General features: G+C 62.4%; 1 long non-coding RNA gene across 1 annotated transcript; it reads right to left on the minus strand.

Annotated features, from left to right (window-relative positions):
• Positions 1-12,761: 12,761 nt before the first annotated feature.
• Positions 12,762-19,068, minus strand: LOC123578427. The gene is made up of 3 exons (XR_006702389.1): positions 18,949-19,068; positions 13,278-13,383; positions 12,762-12,976 (listed from the first exon to the last, which is right to left on the minus strand). It is a non-coding gene; the product is annotated as an uncharacterized LOC123578427 (long non-coding RNA).
• Between the last annotated feature and the right edge of the window lie 1,101 nt (positions 19,069-20,169).

Here is a 20,169-nt window from a genome sequence, read left to right on the forward strand (position 1 = left end):
CACCATAGTGGAGCGGCCTAGTTATCTGAGCACAGGGTCCTTGGGGGTGGGAGGAAACACGTGGGGCCAACACTGTGGGGGTGGTGAGCGCCACCCTGAGCCCAGGCATTCGCCCCTGCAACCCAACCCACCGGGACCAGGCCCCCAGCCAGAGTCACGGGGTTCGTGGGCCTCCAAGCTGGACCTGACCCCAGGCCAGTCTATGCAGCAGCACCCCCTGGTAATCGCTGCCCTCCAGGATGCTAACGGGAAGATAGATACCCTGTGGTCGCCAAGGCTGGTGGGGAGAGAAGGGACAGTGATGTAGCCCACAGGCATGGGGGGGGGGGTGACACCAAGACCCACAGCCACCCCTGTGACCCAGGGGGGTGGGCCGAAATCCTGAAGTGGGGGTCGCATGGCACTTGTGGTCGCTACAGCACTCATTACCGAGGTGCCCCCACCCCAGTGTGCCGTGCCGGCACCGTGAGAACCACACAACTAAGATGGGACCGCGAGATGCTTGGCCAAACCCAAGCAGAGAGCCCAACCACGTCTTGCCGGTTTGCGGCTGGGTGGCCGCGGGCACCCTGCAGGCCGGTGTCCCTGCTGGAAAACCCCCATCAGTCCTTTCCCAACTTTGCTCGAAGCAGCACTGTTTCTTCCAAATACGGTTTTACCCAGCAGCCTGTGGTGGACAGAAGCAAACTGACCTTTGACCTTCCAGTCTCCAAGGTGCTTCCTGCCATCCACCCAGGCTCACTCTCCCTGCTCGAGGCAAGTTTCTCTCCCAACCAGCCCTTGTGAGGTCCAGGAGCCCGTGTCCGGGCAGTGGCGTGCACGCGCCCCTCCCGCCGGCCCAGAGGACCAGGGCTGGACAGGACAGGGCCGCTCAGCCCAGGGCCCTGCAGAGCTCCCGCCCCCGTCCCCCCCCCCCCCCACCCAGGGCTGGCACTAGGGAAGTCAGTTGAGGGAGGATCCCAGGGGAGCCAAGCTGCGTCCCTCGAGGATGCCCCGGCACCTGCCATCCTGGGTCGGGGCGGAGGAAGCCCGAGACCCCCCAGCCCCGCTCATTTGCACTGTTGCGCACGAACTTGCGTGGAGGGCCGCCGAGGCTTTGCCTCCGAGTCAGACCACCGAGCGAAAGCAGACATCACCCACGTCCGCGCCTACTGTTGTCAAAAAATTAAACCTAATGCAGAACGGATTTTACTATGTACGAATCGTAAAATAAAATTTGTAGAGGGGTGCTGGGGAACATCAGGGATGTGGCCTCTGACGAACCACAGATGCTAAAAGGGGAGGAAGGCAGCACGGACCGGACGAGATGGGGAGGCAGGCGTGCAGAAGTCTGAATGGGGGGCCACGCAGAAAGGGCCTCAGTGTCTATTCCTGTAGACGGGTCGGGGGGGAAGGTGCGCTCCACCATCCCGAGGCCGGGCTTCGAGCCTCTAGGCAGCACCACACGCACCTCATTCGGGTCTTGCACACGGGTCCGGGGTCACATCACCCCCACTGCACCCCCAGCACAGGGCCAGTGTGCTTCGGTGTCCCCAGTCCCAGACTCTTCCCCCCACTCCCCTCAGACCCTGGGTTTCCCACCCCCTACAAACACCCCCGGTGGCCATGCCTCCCCTTTGAGCCTCCTCCAGCTCCCCTCCCCCCACACTGTCCCGGCTGCAGCCCAGGGATGGCTCAGACCTTCAGGCCCCTCTCCAGGAAACCTGGCGCTCCCTGCTCCCCAACCACATCCCCTAAACCTGCTGCTTCTCCAACTGGGGGTCGGTTCAAGGCTCTCAGAGGCCACCCGGCCCTCTCCGGGAAGCTCTCCCTGCACACGCCCTCCCTGGGCGGGCACACGGACTCGGTGCCCCTAAACCTCTCTAGCCCAGTCTCTTCCGAGCGCCAGACCTACCCGTCCCTCGAGGCCCCCACCCCCATCTTCTCCTACTTCTGCCCAGATGCAGCAGCCGTTGCCATCAACCTTGGCTCCTCAAGCCAGTGACGCGCCCCTGCATCTGGCTCCGTGTCTGCAACTCTGCCTCCCTCCTCCCTCACCCACCACCTCCAACGTATCGGGGAGTCTGGGGACGGCTGCTTCTCCCACGGCCCCAGCCACACCCTGCCCAATGGACTGGCCCCGGCCCTGGCTGCCACGGCTCTTCCCGCTGCTGTGCTGGGGTGGCTGAGAGGCCACATGGCCTCACACCCTGCTTCGGGCCCCCAGGAGCTCCTGCTGCACAGGTGCCCTCCAGGCCCTGGTCCCCCACCACGCCCCACAACGCTACTCTGGCTGCTACCTCGCCTCCAGGGTCTGGTCCCTGGGAAGGGCTGCCCTCCACGTCACACGCCTCTCCGTTTGGGGACCTGCCCTGACCCTCCGTCCTGACACCCTGTCATCTCCCCCATAGCAGTGGTCACTCTGGGGACCCTGCCCCTTGACCCTTCCCCATGGGCGTGGCCTGCCTTGGCCACTGCCTCCTGGGCACCTGCTATCTAGCCTGGAGCTGGCAGGGGCACACAGGTCGCTAATGTCACAAGGGAACGAAAGGCCAGCAGTCAAGTGAGCAAGCCCCAAAGCCCCGTCTGTCCACACCCAGGACGCCACCCAGATCCTGACCCCATATTCTTCCGCTGGTCTCCCGCCTTCACTGCCCTCCGCATCTCACCAGCCGCGTCTCCCCAGAGCCAGCTCTGACCAGGTGGCGCCCCACCACGGCTCCTCGGCACGTGCGGCCCGCGGCCCACACTCAAGGTCACCACCAGACCCCATTCTCCTCCTAACCAGCCATCCACCCGGGCCGTCGCTATCCACCATCCTGCGTGACGCACGGACCATCCCCAGCCGCCCGCACACCCAGTGTGGGGGAGGGGACAGCCCGGCTCTAGGAATTGCTGGCAGACATTCCTGACGCTAGGGGTCAGCAGCGACTGGTTTCCAGGAGCCAGCAGGTCGGGTGACAGGAGGCTGCTGCCGTATCATGTGTTCCGGGCTGGCCCGGTGGGCCTACCCTTGGTCTCCCCAGGAGGGGCAGGGAGGGGCAGAGAGGGGCTCCCAGGGAGGCAGGTCAGGGCGAGGCAGTGCTGTCCCAGCTGGGATGGAACACGGGAGAAAGGCAGAAGCTGCCAGCGCGGGAGGGGCTCAGGTGAGGGGAGCACCGGAGAAGGCGGGTCAGGCAGCAACAAACGCTTCCAGAGCAACCTGGCGGGGGAGGTGGGGGGGAGATGGCATCATTGGCCTCTGATGGGCAGGGGGAGGCTGGGAGACTTTCTGTGACACGAGCAACCACTGTGCACAGTGCACACACACCCTCGGCCGGCCAGCCTCCCATCTGTCACCAGGGGCACCTCTGAACCCAGGGCCCTGGCCCTGCTGGTGGGCCTGCCCCTCACTGGAGACAGCGGCCCGGGGTTTCCCTGTGTCCCTCCCTGTCTGGCCGGAGCCAGCCTCTCCCTCCTCTGACAGCCACCCCACCACTCCTGGGGGCCGGAGAGCATCCCTGAGTCTGGAGAATACACACTGCAGGGGTCTCCCCGCCAGGCTGAAGGGGGCCCAGGCCTGGGAGTCTGGGTTTCATCAGCTCCGGGCAGATTCTTCTCTGCAAGTCTGAGAAATGCCCACATGGCAAGTGATCAGACCTGGCTAGCACCTTTCTTATTAGCCTGGTGGGGGTGGGGGTGGGGGCCTTCCTCACACAGGCAGGGAGGTGGCGGGGAAGGGACGGACCCAGGTCTCAGCCCCTCGGAAACTGGGCGGGGTATGAAGACCAGCCTGACCCCACAGAACCCATGCCCGATCGCCCACACGTCCCAGCACCCCCCCTCCGCCGCGACTACTCTGCCACTCGTCCATCCTGCGGCTGAGCCTCCGGAAGCCCAGACAACACGGTGAACAGCATGGGGGGAGCGGGGGGGACGGTGGCTCCACCCACAAACCTGGAAGGAAGGGACACCCGAGGCGGAGCGCTGCGCCCCTCCCCTCCCCAAGTACAATCTCCGCGGAAAAGAGCCTCCCAAGCCTCCAAGCATCGCTCTGGGAGCGGTGCCAGGTGCCGGATGGTGCTTCCTGCCCACTAGTGCCCCAGGGGTGAGTCCCCCGCCCCCCACGGGTGTGAGACCCTGACCCAGCTGCCGGCTGTCAGGGTAGCTAAGACGTTTGCGAGCCCTCACTGTGTCAACAGCTGGGATCTGCCAGTGGCCACGCTGCCCGCCTGCGGGCTCCCAGATCAAGGCGCTTGTACGGGGGGAGGGGGGGGGGGACAAGGAGCCTCCCCTCCCTGATGCTGGGTTTGCACGCGGCTCCAGGACTCAGAGGCAGCCAGGGGCTCGTTCTCTCTCAGAGTGGCTCCCGCAAACACAAGTGTGGCCACCGCCCACGTCCTGTCACCGCCCACCTTGGGGCTGTCACACTCGTCCCCCAGCCGTATGGGGCATCGTGACATGGACCCAAGGCCTGAGCACCTGGTGCCGGCACCACCCAGCCTGCCCCGGGGGGGGGGGGGGGACACCAAGCTCCTCGGTGCCGACCAGCCACAGAAGCGGCCTGGGCGCCTCCTCCGCGTGTCAGTGGGCCACAGCCCCAGTGGCCCTGCTGCCACCGTGCCACGGGAGGCCGACCCGTGCGGTGTGGAGAGTCCGCCACCAGGATGCCCACTGCACACCTTCACGAGGTCAGAAGTCAGATCAGTGGCGGTTAACAGAGAGCTAGAAACCCAAACTCGAAACTTTATGCAGCCTGAGACCCAAAATACTTTAAAAGCTTTGTGCAGCAGGAGGGACAAGAGGGGGCGTGTGCAACAGTCACTCACCCCACAGAAGTGCAACAATGCACCATATTTCCAAGGACTCCAAATACATAACCTTGTACAACCACAGAATCCGAGGACCAAATTTCTCAGAGACACAGATGACCCCGACGACCCGTGCCAGGGGCTGCCCGCCCCCCCGCCCCTCACCTCAGGACCCACATCGCTAAGGCAACCAGATTCAAAGCAGAGGCTACACGGTCACGGGAGAGCCAAGCCCCCTCGAGGCACAGGGAAAACCCCTTCCCCCTGCTTACGTGGACGTGTGTGGCCGATGCCAGACCCACCCCGTCTCAGCGCCGGCCACTTGGGCTCAAAGCCAACGGAAGACACAGGACGAAGCCTGGCCCCTCCCCAGGTCGGTGCGGTCCCACGGGTCTGTCACTGCTTTGACCGTAGCAACCCAGACGACCCCGACCCCATTCCCCGGTACGGAGGGGCCCCGCCAACCCCAGCTCCCAGAAATTCTCAGCAGCTCTCGGTCCAACGCTTGGAATCCCATCGTTAGCTGCTCTCTGGTCGGAGCCGCGGCAAGAAAGGCAGTGGACGTCCCCAACCTGTCCACAGTCCGGCGGAAGGAAGGCCCACACAGGTGAGGCCCAGGCACGGGCAGAGCGCAGAACACGCTCCTAAGACAGGATGTGCTCCTTTGAGCGGACTCTCGGGGCGGGAGCACCGTAGCACGAGCCCCTTGGCGCTGGGGCTGGGGCTGCGTATCCCTCCGTGTGTTTTCTGGGCGACCTGAGTGTCCCTCTCACACTCCCCCAGGGGCCCCTGCAGCGACACGGCCTTGCAGGCAGGCTTCTAACACTTACCAAGGAGAAAGCGAAAGGTCCCTGCGGCCCTGCAGCCTCCCCGTGGGCACGACGTGGGTGCCACTTATCGCGTGGAGATGCAAGCCAGGGCCAGACCAGCCACTTCGCTAGGTGGGGCCTGAAACGGAGGCGGCTGTAAGCTCCGGGGAAAACGGGGCTGGCTCTGCGAGCGAGCGCACACAGATCTCAGCAAGGCCGCCAGCGGGGAGACGCGAGGTGTGGGTTCAAGCACGAGCCGCGAGTACGTGGAGAGTGCGTGAGGGGCAGAGCGCCCACCCCAAGCTGTCGGCATCCTAACCCGCCCGAGGACGCTGCCTACTCAGAAAGGGGGAATCAAGGTTGCTGGTCGGACGGCCCTGAGATGGGGAGACCAGCCCTGAGGGACAAGCACGTGCAGTGGGCAAGGCCCGGGCGGACTGTCCAGGTCAGACTGAGGAGTGAGCCTCCGGGGGACCCAGGCCCCGCCGGGACGGGAAGAAGCCAGACACACGTTCTACCACCCGTGCACCGGGGTGCCATATCTGAGCCCAGAAGCACCCAGATTCAACCCCTCCCCGGGGTTCCCTGAGGCAGCAGCGAGCTAGAAGCCATCTGAAATCCTACAGTGGACAGAGCTGGGTCCCGCCCCCCCCCCTTCCCACCCCCCTGCAGAGCAGAGCGTGAGCTCCCCCTGCAGGTGTTTGCAGCCCCAGGGCCGCCATCCAGTCCGCATCCACCTCAGCTGGGAACACGGAGGGTGCCTCCCCCTGCAGAGGTGGGGCGGGGGCGGGGAGGAGAGGCAGACAGAAACACCCCCCAAGAGGCTCTGTGCTTGGACCGGAAGCCCTGGCCGGGGGGGGGGGGGGGGGGGTCTCAGCAGCAGGGGGCCAGCTGACCACCCGGACACTCCGGCTGCCCGACAGAGGACCGGGCGGGAAGGAACAAGGAAACACCATCTCTGCTGTGCGTTTACATCGGACTGTGCTCAGAGTGTGCTCCAGGGAACCCAGGGGAGGCCCCCAAGCCCCTTCAGAGGCTCCGCGAGATTCTGTCTTGACCCACATTTGCACGGAAACAGCGGGCGTAGCGAGCGGACCTCGGCACAGATCAAGGCCGCAGCACGGACCGTGGGGGTGCCCGTCCGTCCTTCTCCCCCAGCTCGCGCTGAAACGATAGAACCTGCTTCGGGTTGCAAAGGTCTGCGACGAAGCAGTAAAAATCACAAACCGTATCAAATCCCAACTGTCGCTCACGGGCTTTGTAGCGTTCCGTGCGATGAACCGGAAAGTGCACGGCCGCTGGCCTCGGGGAAAAGCCCCGGGAACCGGCGGAGCGCGGAGTCCCTGATGTTTGCAGGGACTGTCACTGCCTGAGCTGGGGGACAGGACAGAGGCCTGCACTTACCGAGACGTGGGGAGCAAGGAGACACTTCCTAGAACGTGAATGGCTAGGCCGCTCCTTTGATGAAAACAGGTGAGGGTGTCTGTCGAGACTGGAGCTTTCCAGGGAGAGCTCCAAGTCGGGGGAGCTTCTCATCACGAACAGCTTCTTCGTGTGTGGAGACTCCTCTGACAAGATGGGTGGGAACACCAATAAATGCTATTTTTTCTGTTTTTATGTTGTGAGATGGAGACGTTCCTCTCTGGGAGCCCAGGGGGCCCCACACGCAGGACGCCACGGAATTGCACGTGGTAAGAGAGTCACCCGCCCGGAGCAGACAGACGCGGGGGACGGAGGGACAGCAGCGTTTGTGAAGTTGTCCGGGGAAGGGAAGGGAAACCCGGGGGAACATAAAATCCAATTCTCTCCTGGCCTTAGACTTTCTGAAAGTCAAATGCCGAAATCAAAAGTGACAGTGACACGCCGGGGCGTATAATGTACGTGGGGGGGGGGGGGGGGCGGGACTGCATGCCCCCCTTGTATGAATCACCTCAATTTTAGAGCAAACGAGCCCACAGTGGGACCCTGAGGTGAACGCGGGGACACCGCCTCCCGCAGATGCTGGCTGTGCACCTGCAGTCCGCGGGGCCTCAGAGCAGCCGTCCCCGCCCTTCCCGGGTAACTCCCCTCTCACGGACAGGAGACTGGGGCCCAGGGAGGTGAACACGTACCATGTGAGCGTCCGGATGCTGCGACCCTCACCCGGGAAGAAGATAAACGTCCTTCCCACTCGAAGGAAAACGGGTGTGGTGGTACCCGGAGGTGGCTCTGAGGCAGGCTGGATTGGTAGCTGACCACAGGCCACCGGGAGCGAAGGAGTACCACATCACACGCTCGGCGGATCGCTCGATAAAAGAGAAAAGCAGACGGTCTGGTGTGACCGCCTCAGTCACCAAATTGTGGGAACTCTAAAGGGCTGACGGGCATTTGAGAAAACCGCCGGCTGCGGGAGGGACCGTCTGGGCGCTCGGCTCCCCTGGGACAGGCGTGCAGGGGAGGGCCACGGGGACTGGAGCCACGGAAGGCTCTAACTCCAAATTCTGCACGGTCCCCCGGGGATGCTGGGAGTGGGGACACGGGACCCGAAGTCAGCCCGGACGAGGAACTCTGCGTCACCTGAGGCCGAGCCCCTCCACACGAGGCCCCCTCCCCCCGATGCCGGTCGCGGGGCCAAAACCACAGAGGTGTATTTTCTCCCAGTTCTGGGGGCCGGAGCCTGAAATCAAGGTGCGGGCACGGCCGTCTCCCGCCGAAGGCTGCAGGGGAGGGTCTGCTCCAGGCCTCTCCTCCCGATGGCCGATGGCCGTCATGCCTGGTGTCTCCTGGTGTGCAGACGCATCACTCGGCTCTCTGCCTGTCTCTTCAGGGGCGTTTTCTTTCTTTTTTTTTTTTAAACTTGTTTTATTTTTTATTTTTTTAATTTACATCCAAATTAGCATCTAGGGCAACCATGATTTCAGGCGGAGATTCCTCAGTGCCCCTCCCCCATTTGACCCATCCCCCCTCCCACAACCCCTCCCGTAACCCTCCGTTGGTTCTCCGTATTTGAGTCTCTTCTGTTTTGTCCCCCTCCCTGTTTCTACATCATTCTTGTTTCCCTTCCCTTATGTTCGTCCGTCCTGCCTCTTCAAGTCCTCCTATGAGTGAAGTCCTAGGATATGCGTCTTTCTCTAATTTCTTAGCATAATACCCTCCAGTTCCATCCACGTAGTTGCAAATGGCCAGATTTCCTTCCTTTCGATGGCCGAGTGATACTCCATCGTGTATGCAGACCACATCTTCTTTTTTTTTTTTTTTTAATTTTTTTTTTTCAACGTTTATTTATTTTTGGGACAGAGAGAGACAGAGCATGAACGGGGAGGGGCAGAGAGAGAGGGAGACACAGAATCGGAAACAGGCTCCAGGCTCTGAGCCATCAGCCCAGAGCCTGACGCGGGGCCCGAACTCACGGACCGCGAGATCGTGACCTGGCTGAAGTCGGACGCTTAACCGACTGCGCCACCCAGGCGCCCCAAGACCACATCTTCTTTATCCATTCATCCCTCGATGGACACTTGGGCTCTTTCCACACTCTGGCTCTTGTCGATGGTGCTGCTATAAACATGGGGGTGCACGTGTGTCAGGGGTGTTTCCTTCTGGGCCCCTCCGTGTCTCACCCGTCTCTCACGAGGACGCTCTCACTGGACTTGGGGCCACCCTGATCGGGGACGATCTCACCCACATCCTTGCCTTAGCCTCACCTGTGAAGCTGTATTCCAAATAAGGGCACGTGCTTCCCCTAAGGACAGGGCCCCGCGGCTAACCAAGGCGGGAACCAGACGGGCTGCTCGCCGGCCGACGTCGGGTGCACGGAACGGCGGTCACTGCCGTCCGTGGGCGGTTCACGGTCTGGACCTCGGCGTGCCGTCCCGGCTGCGCCTCAGCTCGGACTCCACGTGTGGACGGACACGCGTCGTCATCCCAGCGGCTGACACTCAGGCCGCTCTCGCTCTTCAGCTGCTGGAGTAACACTGGCACAGACATCCACGTGCAAGCGCTCGTGGGCCGCGCGTCGGGTCTCTCCTGGCGGACACGCGGGGTGGGAGGCTGCTGGGCCACGTGGGGATGGGCGTCACCCTCTGAGGAGCCGGCGGGCGGCCAGGTGCGGCGGCTGCCCCCTTTCACGTCCCCAGCAGCCGCGCCTGACATTCTCTTTTCTGCACGTCCTCGAACACACTTGTCACCGGCTCTTCCTTCCAGCTGCCCTCGGGGGCGCGAGGCCGGTCTCGCCGCGGGTTTGATTTGTGTTTCCCTGGTGGCTTGTGATGGGACCATCTTCTGCACCTGTCAGCACGTGATCCTCTGCCCGCCCCTACAATTTTACGTTCATCGTGAAGGTGAGAAAACAGACGCTAAAGATGATCTGCGTCTAAAAGTTCCGGGAATGACCCCCGGCCCCAGGAGCCCTTGGCCTTCCCATCGCGGCCCCTCCCAGCCGCCCGACCTCAGGCGAACATCTCCAGGACCCTCTGTGCCCCTGCCAGCCCAACAGGTAACGAAGGAGTGACCTTGTCCACATCTGCGGTCAGAAGGGAAGTCGGGCCCCTGAAGCCGGCAGGTGGAGACCACTCAGCAACAGGGATGAACACCCTTTTCCCAAGGCGACAGGAGCAGAGCTGGGGACACACTTGTTCCCACACACAGAGGGACAGGAAAGGGAAGTCGTCACGGCAGACAAATGACCTTGGCGGGGCCTCCATGGCCCAGGGGAGAAAGCTCCGGTCCAAAGGCTGACTCCCTGAGCCTCCCTTGCCTGGTCTGCAAAGTGGGAGGGTCCCACTGGCCCCACAGGCACTGCCACGAGGGCCACAGCACGCTGGCTCCCACCACACCCTCCCAGGCCAGTGGCAGACACACCGTCACCCTCAAAGGCCGCTCTCCCCGGACAGCGCCCATCGCTTCCTGCCCCCGCGGCTACCCCAGGACCTGGCACATTCCTCCCACACAGCGTCATCTGTGGAACCCGGGACCCTCCTTTACCTCGGCTCAGAACAGGACTGCTGCTCGGCTGACCCCTGAGCCGATGTTGGGGGGTGGGGGGGGGGGCTGGCCCTGCCTGCCCGCCGCCCCGTGGTCGGGCCGCCCGACCCCGGGGCCTCCAGCCTGGTACACGGCCCACCCGCAGGGGTTGGCACTGGGTCTCAGAGTTGGGCGCTGGAAGGGAGGCTCCCAAGGCAGGAACCTCAGACTCATGGAACTTACAACCCAGAGGACGGTCAGCAGCCACCCCGGGTTTACACGGGCCCTGACGCGTCGCTTTTCTGTTTTTCCAGACCGTTGACTTCCCAAAATCACATTTTAACACTGAAAACGTCAGGAAGACATAACTCAGAACAGAAGACAGTTTCCCATAAGAATTCGGCTTCGTGGGGCGCCTGGGTGGCGCAGTCGGTTAAGCGTCCGACTTCAGCCAGGTCACGATCTCGCGGTCCGTGAGTTCGAGCCCCGCGTCGGGCTCTGGGCTGATGGCTCAGAGCCTGGAGCCTGTTTCCGATTCTGGGTCTCCCTCTCTCTCTGCCCCTCCCCCGTTCATGCTCTGTCTCTCTCTGTCCCAAAAATAAATAAACGTTGAAAAAAAAAATTAAGAAAAAAAAAGAATTCGGCTTCGTGAAGTGCCCAACCCTTCTCTTGCTCGTTTCATTGCAGATGAAATGTTCCACGGAAACACAGGTCCGCAGGTCAGAGTTTGGGAACATCTGCCGCATGTGAACGCTTCCAGCCCCACTTGGTCTTACAGAGGAGGAAACAGAGGGTCCAAGTGGCTAAAGGCGCGGTCAACGGCAACGTCAGGCGGGGCGCCCTCTATCTTTCCAGCTGTATCACCACCGGGCAGACAGATCCCGCCGCTCTGAGCTGGAGTGGTGTCTGCTCACACGACAAAGAGCAGACACCACTTGGGTTTCAAAATACGCTAAAAATGACCTGAGCAGAATAGGGTCAGTTTCTCCATCTAAATCCAGGTCCCATGTCAGAGTCAATTGCACAAAGGAATCCTCGCGCCGTCTTACTTTAACTGTCGTATCTAAAATGCCTCGGCTGTGATTTGTCAAGCACTCAACCCATGTTGGGTTGTCACTGACTTAGTTTGGGGGGATACTCGTCAAAAGGGCAGCGGGAACTTCCGGGACAGCCTGGGGGGCGAGGTGCTTCCCACGGTCCAGCTCGGGCGCCCACGGGGGCTGGGGTGCGCCCCTGCGGACGCCCCGTCCCGTCCTCTCCTGAGGCTGCAGCTGGCTCCGGGGCCTGAGTGGGACCCTGCTGTCTGAGAAGACAAAGGACTTGCTTGTGTACTGAACCCCACCACGTCCTTCCCTGTTCCCAGAAACACTTGTCCACGCGCGACCTTCCCGAACGCCTCCAACACCTGCTCGCTCCTTCAAAGCCAGCTGCGCCCAAACTCTACTCAAAGTCAAGGGACCTCCTTCCGTCTCTGCCACGGAGTATGTCCTGGATTGTGGCCTCCCTGCGCCAGCACTGTGCGTGCCTCAGGGGTGACGACCGTTTTATCCCCCCTCCCACCCGGGGCTGGCGCCCTCCAAACTCCGCTCTGCCCTCGACAGGGCGAGCACGGCCAGCTCCGACCGACTCCAGCGGGGCACGGGTCACCCAGGGACACCTGGGTAGCATCACCACCCCAGCCTCCCCTTGGAGTGTCTTTTTTTGAGGCAAAGCTGTCATGACATCAGATCAACCCCCTTCACGTGCACGATTCAGCAGCATTTAGCACATTAGCAGTGACACACGACGCCACCTCCAATTCCAGAATGTTCCATCGCCCCCAGAGAAACCCCATACCCACTAGCAGCCACTCCCCTTGTTCCCCGAATCCCCCACCCCCCAGCCGCTGTTCATCCACTTCCCGGGCCCACGGGTTTGCCTGCTCTGGACGTTTCAGGAAAGTGAGATCAAGCAGCTGGGGACCTTTGTGCCCGGCATCCTTCACTCATGTTTCCAGGTTTATCGGCGACACAGCATGTCACAGCTGCAGGCCAGGCGCTACTCTGTCGTGTGGATGGACCCCATCAGTGGACAGGCATCTTTTTTTTTTTTTTTTAACATTTATTTATTACTGAGAGACAGAGCATGAGCAGGGGAGGGGCCGAGAGACGGGGAGACACAGAATCCGAAGCAGGCTCCAGGCTCCGAGCGTTCAACACAGAGTCCCACACGGGGCTCAAACTCACAAACCGTGAGGCCGTGACCCGAGCTGAAGTCGGACGCTTAATCGACGGAGCCGCCCAGGCGCCCAGGACGGGCATCTGTCTTAAGGGTGCTCATGGGCAGCTGGCAGGGACAGCCCGGAGTCACGCGGTCGGTAGAGCCGAAGCCTGTCACCCCTGGCTGTCACCAGCCTGAACCCTGGCTCTCCTGGCTCCTGTCACCATCCCCGGGGGCAGGAGTCGCGGCCGGGCCATCTCCCTAGGAAGCAGCAAACGTGTGCAGGGGCTCTGTTGTGGGACACCCGGTCGACAGCATCCCCCCAGGGTCTAGCTCCTCTCGTGATGCACGACACCTGCTCAGCGTCACCTCCCTGCACCCACCTGCCAGCGAGGCCCTGCTCCCCACCATGCAGCCCCCATGCCTTCCTGTGTGCTGTGCCCTCTGTCCAGGGTGCCCTCCCCGGTCTTCTCCACACCAAATCCTGCCCGTTCCTCTGAAACCTCAGAGGGCTTGAACTATGTCCCCCAAAGTGCAATGTCTACGTCCTAACCCCTGGTACCTGTGAATGTGACCGTGTCTGGAAATAGGGTCTTTGCAGAGGTGATCGGGTTAAGATGAGATTATGCGGGAGGAGGAGGGTAGGCCCTGGTCCCATCACGGGTGTCCTAAGAGGACAGACAGATGCACAGAGCTCCGAGGAACAAGGGAGGCCCAGGTGGCGGCCCCGCCCGCAGGCGCTGGGAGAGAACACCTCCTGCCCTGTCACGCGGCCCCACGGAGTGGCCCCGTCTGGACACTCACCCCGGGGCCCTGTCACTGCAGACCGTGCATCAATGCTACTTATGTGCGGGTTTCACCTCCTACACCGGAGGAAGGCGGCCGCGGGGCAGGGGGCGAGGCTCGCCGTGTTAGGGCCCCCCATACCCCCACCCCAACACCGGAAGGCTCATGCTCCCCAGAGCATCACCGTTTTCCCTCCGCGCTTCCTTACAGCCACACCTGCTACGGAAGGCGAGTTAAACGCCACTCGGAGGCAGCGGTCGCGGCCCCTGGTTAGGCCAGGTCACTGTCCCTGTAGGGGTTTCCGTGGCTACTGTGCCTCCCGGGGGCCGGCCGCTGTCGCCACCCCACAGGAGCCCCTGCACCCCATCAGGTCAGCCCTCGCCCTAGAGGCTCATCTCAAGCAGGTGACAAGGTGCCCAGTGTCCCCACGCCCGCCACCACACGGGCTCCACCAGGGCAAGCGCGCCTGCCCCCTCACAGACGGCGCTGTCGTGATGAGGGAAGGACCCCCACTTTCCGCTGGGTCTGTCCACCCAAACTGGCTCCGGCTCCCTCCCGAGCGCCTGCCGCCTCTGGCCCCCCCCCCCGCTCCCAGCCCCTGTCTGACTGCCCCCACCCCCTCTGTGAGCCTCACCCCCCAGCCGGTCAGATGCCCCACAGCCTCCCTCCGGGCAGCGGGCAGCATCTCTGCCTCCTCCGCTCCTTCTACAAACACTGACCTTTTCCGTCCTGGGGCACCACGACTGGATGGAACGCGTAGCCCCTAAGCAGAATTTCGTCCCAATTTCCACCTTCCTGTTCCAGATCTAAATACCTTTCCCCTGTCCTTCTTATTCCAGTGGCTGTCTCCGTCCCTGCCTCCCATCTCCCCGTGCCCTGTGCCCTTGTAGCCCCTTGGCCTCGCCTGCTGCTGGGGGGTCCGGGAGAGCCCCGCGCTGTCTTCTGCATCGTGCAGTCTCCCCGGACCCCGGACGAGGGGCACACAGAGCTCGAACCGGAGTTCGTGGACACCTGCTGCGTCAGCACAGGGGACCCACGGGGCCACTCGGCGCCCACGGGGGAGCTGGCTCTGGCTCCACAGCACAGGAGGTGACCCGGTGTCCCTGCACGGCACATCTACTGGGCTCCCCCTTCTTGAAAACACCGTTTAGTGTAGTGAAAGGCACGGAACAAAACTGACCGTCTTAACCACTTCTGAGCGCAGTTGAGGAACGTCAGACGCGCCCTCATGTGGTCCCGCTGCCGTCCCCACGACGACCTTCCCCTCTTCCCAAACTTGCCCCATTAAACTCCGTCTGCCCCGCCCCCAGTGCCCCCACCTGTTTGTCTGAACCTGACTCCTCTAGGGACCCCGTGTCAGTGGGACCCCACCGCGGCTGTCCTACATGACGGCCGATTTCACCGAGCAGTGTCCCTCCCGGCTCGTCTACCTTGTAGCAGGTGTGAGGAGTCCCTCCTTTTCCAGGCGGAGGAACATTCCACTGTGTGCACGGACCACGCTTTCCTTGTTGATGGATCCGAAAACGACACTCGCGTTGCTTGCGCCCTTTGGCTGTCGTGAGAAGCGCTGCTGCGCACACGGGCAGGCAAACAGCTCTCCAGGACCCTACTTCCAAATCCTGTGGGTGTGTGGCCAGCAGGGGGACCGCTGGGTCACGGCAATCGTCGTTACTTTATTTTTTAGGAACCACCGCGCCGTTTTCCGCAACGGCCGTCAGGGCGCAGAATTCGCAGCTTCTCCCCGTCCTCGGCACACTGTGTTCTGGACGGCGGCCACCCTAGAGGCCGCGGGTGGTACCCGGAGAACCCGTGGTGTGCTCACTGGCCGTTGTACATCTTCTTCATAGAAGCCCATATTCAAGTCCGTCGCCCGTTTCTGCCTCCGATGTCTGGTTTTGCTGGTGGGTTTTCCTTCTTCGTGTTCTGGGCATTGATCTCCGGTCAAGTACGTGGTTTTCTCCCCCCCTGCAGACCGTGTCCCGGGAAGCCTGCCTTGGACCCTGTAGCTGCACCTGCCAGGCCTGTGTGCGGCTAAGCACGGGCAGACAGGGGCTCGCTCGGGACGAGCGGGTTTCCCAGTCACCACCGAGGCACCAGGGGCCCCTGCGGCCCCACCGTGGAGCCCCCAGCCCCACCGACAAGAACACCACGTTTTACAAAGTGCTTCACACCAGAATTTTCTCCTCTGACCTCACAAGGAGGCCACGCCTTCATTTCCACGTGGATTCTCATCCCCGTTTTAGGTTCAAAGCTCCCCGTTTTTAGGAGCTCACCACAGGCCAGGCTGCTACCGAGCAATGTGTGTGCAGGCTCTGTTTCAAGGGCACCTAGGTCAGCGTCTGCTGTTAGCCCTAGCCACGGGGGAAGGACAGTAGAGCCCACAGGGCTCACGTAGCCTGTCACCAGGCTCGTGGAGATGTGGCACCCAGCCTGGGCTAACCGCTCCGCTGGAGAAGGAGATAGTGAGGCACACGGACCCAGCACAGCCACCTGCGCGCGTGGTGAGGGCAACTCGTCTCATCCTTCCTCATAATCTCGTGACGCGGAGCACAGCCCACGGGGTGGCCCCAGATCGGGATCTCCCTGGTCATTTCACACTTGCTGTGGTCAGCGGAATAGCAGCCCCTAAAGTAGATCCTCACAGGGGGCGCCCGGGGGGCTCGGTCGGTAAAGCGTCTGGCTCTTGATTTCGGCTCAGGTCACGATCCGTTTGTGAGACTGAGCCCCACGTCAGGCTCTACACTGACTGACAGTCAGGAATCTGCTTGGGATTCTCTCCCTCCCTCTCTCTGTCCCTCCCCAGCTTGTTTGCTTGCTCACGCTCTCTCTCTCTCTCTCTCTCTCAAAATAAACATTTAAATAAATAGATAGATAGATAGATAGATAGATAAAATACATAAATAAAATAGATTCTCACTCCCAGAATCTGCAGGTGTGACGAAATCAGAGGTCTTGAGATGTGGCAATCGTCCTGGATCCTCTGGGTAGACCTGATGTCACCTCATGTCACAGGTGGCAGGGGAGACACGACACACACAGCAGCCAAGAGGCCGTCTGACAATGGCCACATGCCAGGGGACGCCCGGAGCGCCCAGGAGCTGGAAGGGGCAGGACCACCCTCCCCAGCGGGAGCTCAGCTCTGTGACACCTGGGTTTCAACCTAGTGATACCGAGGTCAGCTCGGGCCTCCGGAACGGTGAAATTCTCCATTTCGGTTGTTTCAAGGCCCCCAGTTCGTGGTCCTTTGTCCTCGTGGCCCTGGGACGGAGGCACTCACACGGTGCCCTACCACAAAATAAGTTTTTGAGGCCTGGAACCAAGTCGGCTCTGGGGGCCAGTTTGGACTCTGTCGTTAACTAAGCTTGAGCTGGAATCATCCACGGAGACGGGAGCTGGCACTGGGCCCCCAGACCCCTCCCCTCCCTGGCCTCAAAGCCCAGCTCCAGGGACACCGCAGGGCCAGGCGGGCTGACGGGCAGACGGGGGCGGCTGCACTTTGCTGACGCCAGGGGGACCAGGAGCCCTTGCTTACACTCAGGGACCACAAACCCACAGCAGACACCTCTCGGTTGCTATGGAGACACGGCGCTGACAGCATCCCGGGTTTGGGGGGCCTTGCTGTGACGGATGCTGTCCCCTGAGCCCCAGGACGGCCAGGGGCCAGTTCCTTCCTCGCCTAGGGCCTCAGTTTCCCTGCTGTGAAACGAGAACTCTGTTCTGCTTAGTGGCCCTCAGCCTCTGGGCAGGGCCCTGGGGGCCTCAGCCGCAGGCTGGGAGCCATACCTGCGTGGTGGCTGCAGACGCAGGGCTGTGTACAGGAGACACCCCTGAGCTAGGTCCCCACCCCAGCTCTCTGAAAGACAGTCACGGCGTCCCAGGAATTCTCCTCTCCCCCCAACCCCCCCGGACCCCGGAGAGGCTGAGGCTCCAGAGGCAGCGTGACCTCCCAGCCACTTTGCCCCCTAGCACAGCCCTAACCCCCCACAGCTCCCTGCTTCTCCCCAGCCTCTGTCTCCCCCAAGCTCTAACTTGGCCCCCTAGCACAGCTGTAACTTGGGGAGCCACCACTGGGGAGTCAGGAGGGATGAGAGTGGCACCCCAGCTCGAGTCCCTAGCCAGCACATGCCAGCCCCACTCAACCCCAGGACAGCCTCAGGTTGGGGTGAGTCCCCAGAGCCTTCTCCGTGGGTGACGGGGCCGCATCACCTCCCACCTCCGGGACAATTCCTGTGCAGTCACCAAATCTCTCTGCTTAAGCCAGATGGAGTCGGGGGCCCGACACGTGCAACTGTGTCCTCCCGAATAAACTCTGGGAGCTCTGTGCCCGGCCGGGTGGAGGCCTCTCAGCCCTCCCTCCCCGGATGCTCCCGCCGGCCCACGGGTATGGTCTGGGCCAGTGTCCCCACGCTCCTCAGTGCAGGGGGGGAGCCCGAGTCAGCACCTAGTCCTTGCAGGGAGGAGGAAGGAGATGCCCTCCCGCTCATAAAAGCCAACATGGGCGCAGGGGGACAGGAGCCTTCAGAAAACGCACCACCTCGAACGGACAGCGGCCCGCGCCACGGTTCTGAAGCGACCCTGGCTCGGCTCCGTGTAAGACGGAGACGACGTGTTCTGCCACAGGAGAAGGGGAGGGTGCTGTTACCAAGTGATGGCCTGAGAATGTTCCGGAACCCAGCGAGGCAGCAGGTGGGCTGGCCGCCCCCAGCCTGCCCCCGAGGCGGTTCCCTGGCTTCTAGGACAACACGGGATAATCCACAGGTGTGCAAAGCAAGGGGGCTGGGAGCCAATCAGGGGCCATCTGCATATGTTTGCATGCTAATCAGTCTCCCGGTTGAGGGTTCTACCCGGCGTTTTTCCCTGCAATTTCTTTAGTTCACGTGTCCCCAGGCCCTGGTGACCCTCCGGGACCACTCCGTTCACGACGCAGAGCAGTGAGGACACCCTAAGGCCTGTTCAGCCCAGGGTCTCTAGGGCCCCGACACAGACGAGCTTTGGCTGCTAACACGGCCCCACCTCGAGGACGGGGCGGCTTCCCCCCACCGCCCTCACCAGGGCCCCGAGGAGAGGGACCTCCTCGAGCCCTCCCGACCTACACACCGCCCGGGGTGAGCCCTGGACCCACAGGTGGGGGACCTTCAGGCCACCAGCACTAGCGCCAAGAATTCCAAAGCACAAACCGGTCACTTTCAGGCTCCAACAAGAAAGAAGCCACCTAAGACAACAACCGAGCACAAGGCGGCAAGTGTTCGGGTCTTAGGAGGGGTGGGAACAGAGGTCATGACGCCGGGGGCTGCCCCGGGGGCTTCCTGGAGGAGGTTCCTGGCAGGGACGACCCCCCAGTGGCCGCTTGTAAAGCTCCCCAAAGCCAAGAGCAGTGTCCCCTCGGCCACACAGGCCGGCCCCCCCCCCCCCTTGGGAGCACAGGGAACTGCAGACAGGTGTCTTACCTCCACGAGGGGCCACACGGTGCTCCCGGGGGGACCTCAGGCGGCTCTAACCGCCAGCGGCCCCGCCCGATCCTGTGACATCGAAACGCTGTAGCGAAAACGGCGAAACCGAGGACTCGGAGCCGGCGGGTCACGCGGGGGACTGGGCGGACCCTTACGAGGCACACCTGCCAGCCCCGCCCACCGCGGGGGAGGGCCGCGAGAGAGGGCCACGCGGGGAGCCCGCGCCTCGCGTTCCGTGGGCAGACAGGGTGGGGGTGGGGGGCGCCGGGCTGTGCCGGACCAGGGGCTGCTGGGAAAGACGCCAAGGGCTACGCACGGGACGCCGGAGACAGAACCGGAAGCGGAACCTGGGCTCCATTCAGGCCGCTGCGATAGGACGGGCGCCGTTAAGGGTGCTTAATGCGTCGGCACCTGCAGGGGATGAACGCAAGGCCGGGCCCCGGGCTTCCCCGGGCCTCACACTTGCCCCCGGGGGGCACCACCAGCGCTCTCTGGGCACAGGTTCTGGGCTGGTCCAGGGACACACACTCGCCCCTCGGGGTGGCGCGGGCCTGGCCGCCGCGCCCACGCCCATGGCCAGGAGCCCCTCTGGCGGTCCTCACCGGGACAGCACGCGTCCGAGCCGTAGCAGAGTGAACTTCGTGCAGAAATCAGAACTCAACACGTCTGTGCGGATTTCACGGCCCAGCTGAGCCCACCAGTTACCCAAAGCTTTTCCGCTTTTAGCCACTTGGGCTGGGAAACAGATCCAGAGCATCGTGCATGGTCCCTGTGGCCTTGAACAGGGGGCTTGCCCCCTAGTGGGCGCTGTCCTGTCATCCTCTGGCCTCAGGGGCTTGGCCAGCTGGCGACACTCACACCTCCTCCCAATCAGCTCCTCATAAGTGGAATTTAAGAAGCAAAACATTAACATAGGGGAAGGGAAAGAAAAAGACGATTAAAACAGGGAGGCAAAACCGAAGAGTGTTGTTATGTAAGGGACGAATCTCTGGTTTCTACTCCGAAACCAATACAGCACTGTATATTAAGTAACTTGAATTTAAATAAATTTTAAAAAAGAAAAAGAGGGGCGCCTGGGTGGTGCAGTCGGTTAAGCGTCCGACTTCAGCCAGGTCACGATCTCGCGGTCCGTGAGTTCGAGCCCCGCGTCGGGCTCTGGGCTGATGGCTCAGGGCCTGGAGCCTGTTTCCGATTCTGTGTCTCCCTCTCTCTCTGCCC

This window comes from Leopardus geoffroyi, chromosome E2, assembly GCF_018350155.1.
Source record: "Leopardus geoffroyi isolate Oge1 chromosome E2, O.geoffroyi_Oge1_pat1.0, whole genome shotgun sequence".
NCBI lineage: Eukaryota > Metazoa > Chordata > Mammalia > Carnivora > Felidae > Leopardus > Leopardus geoffroyi.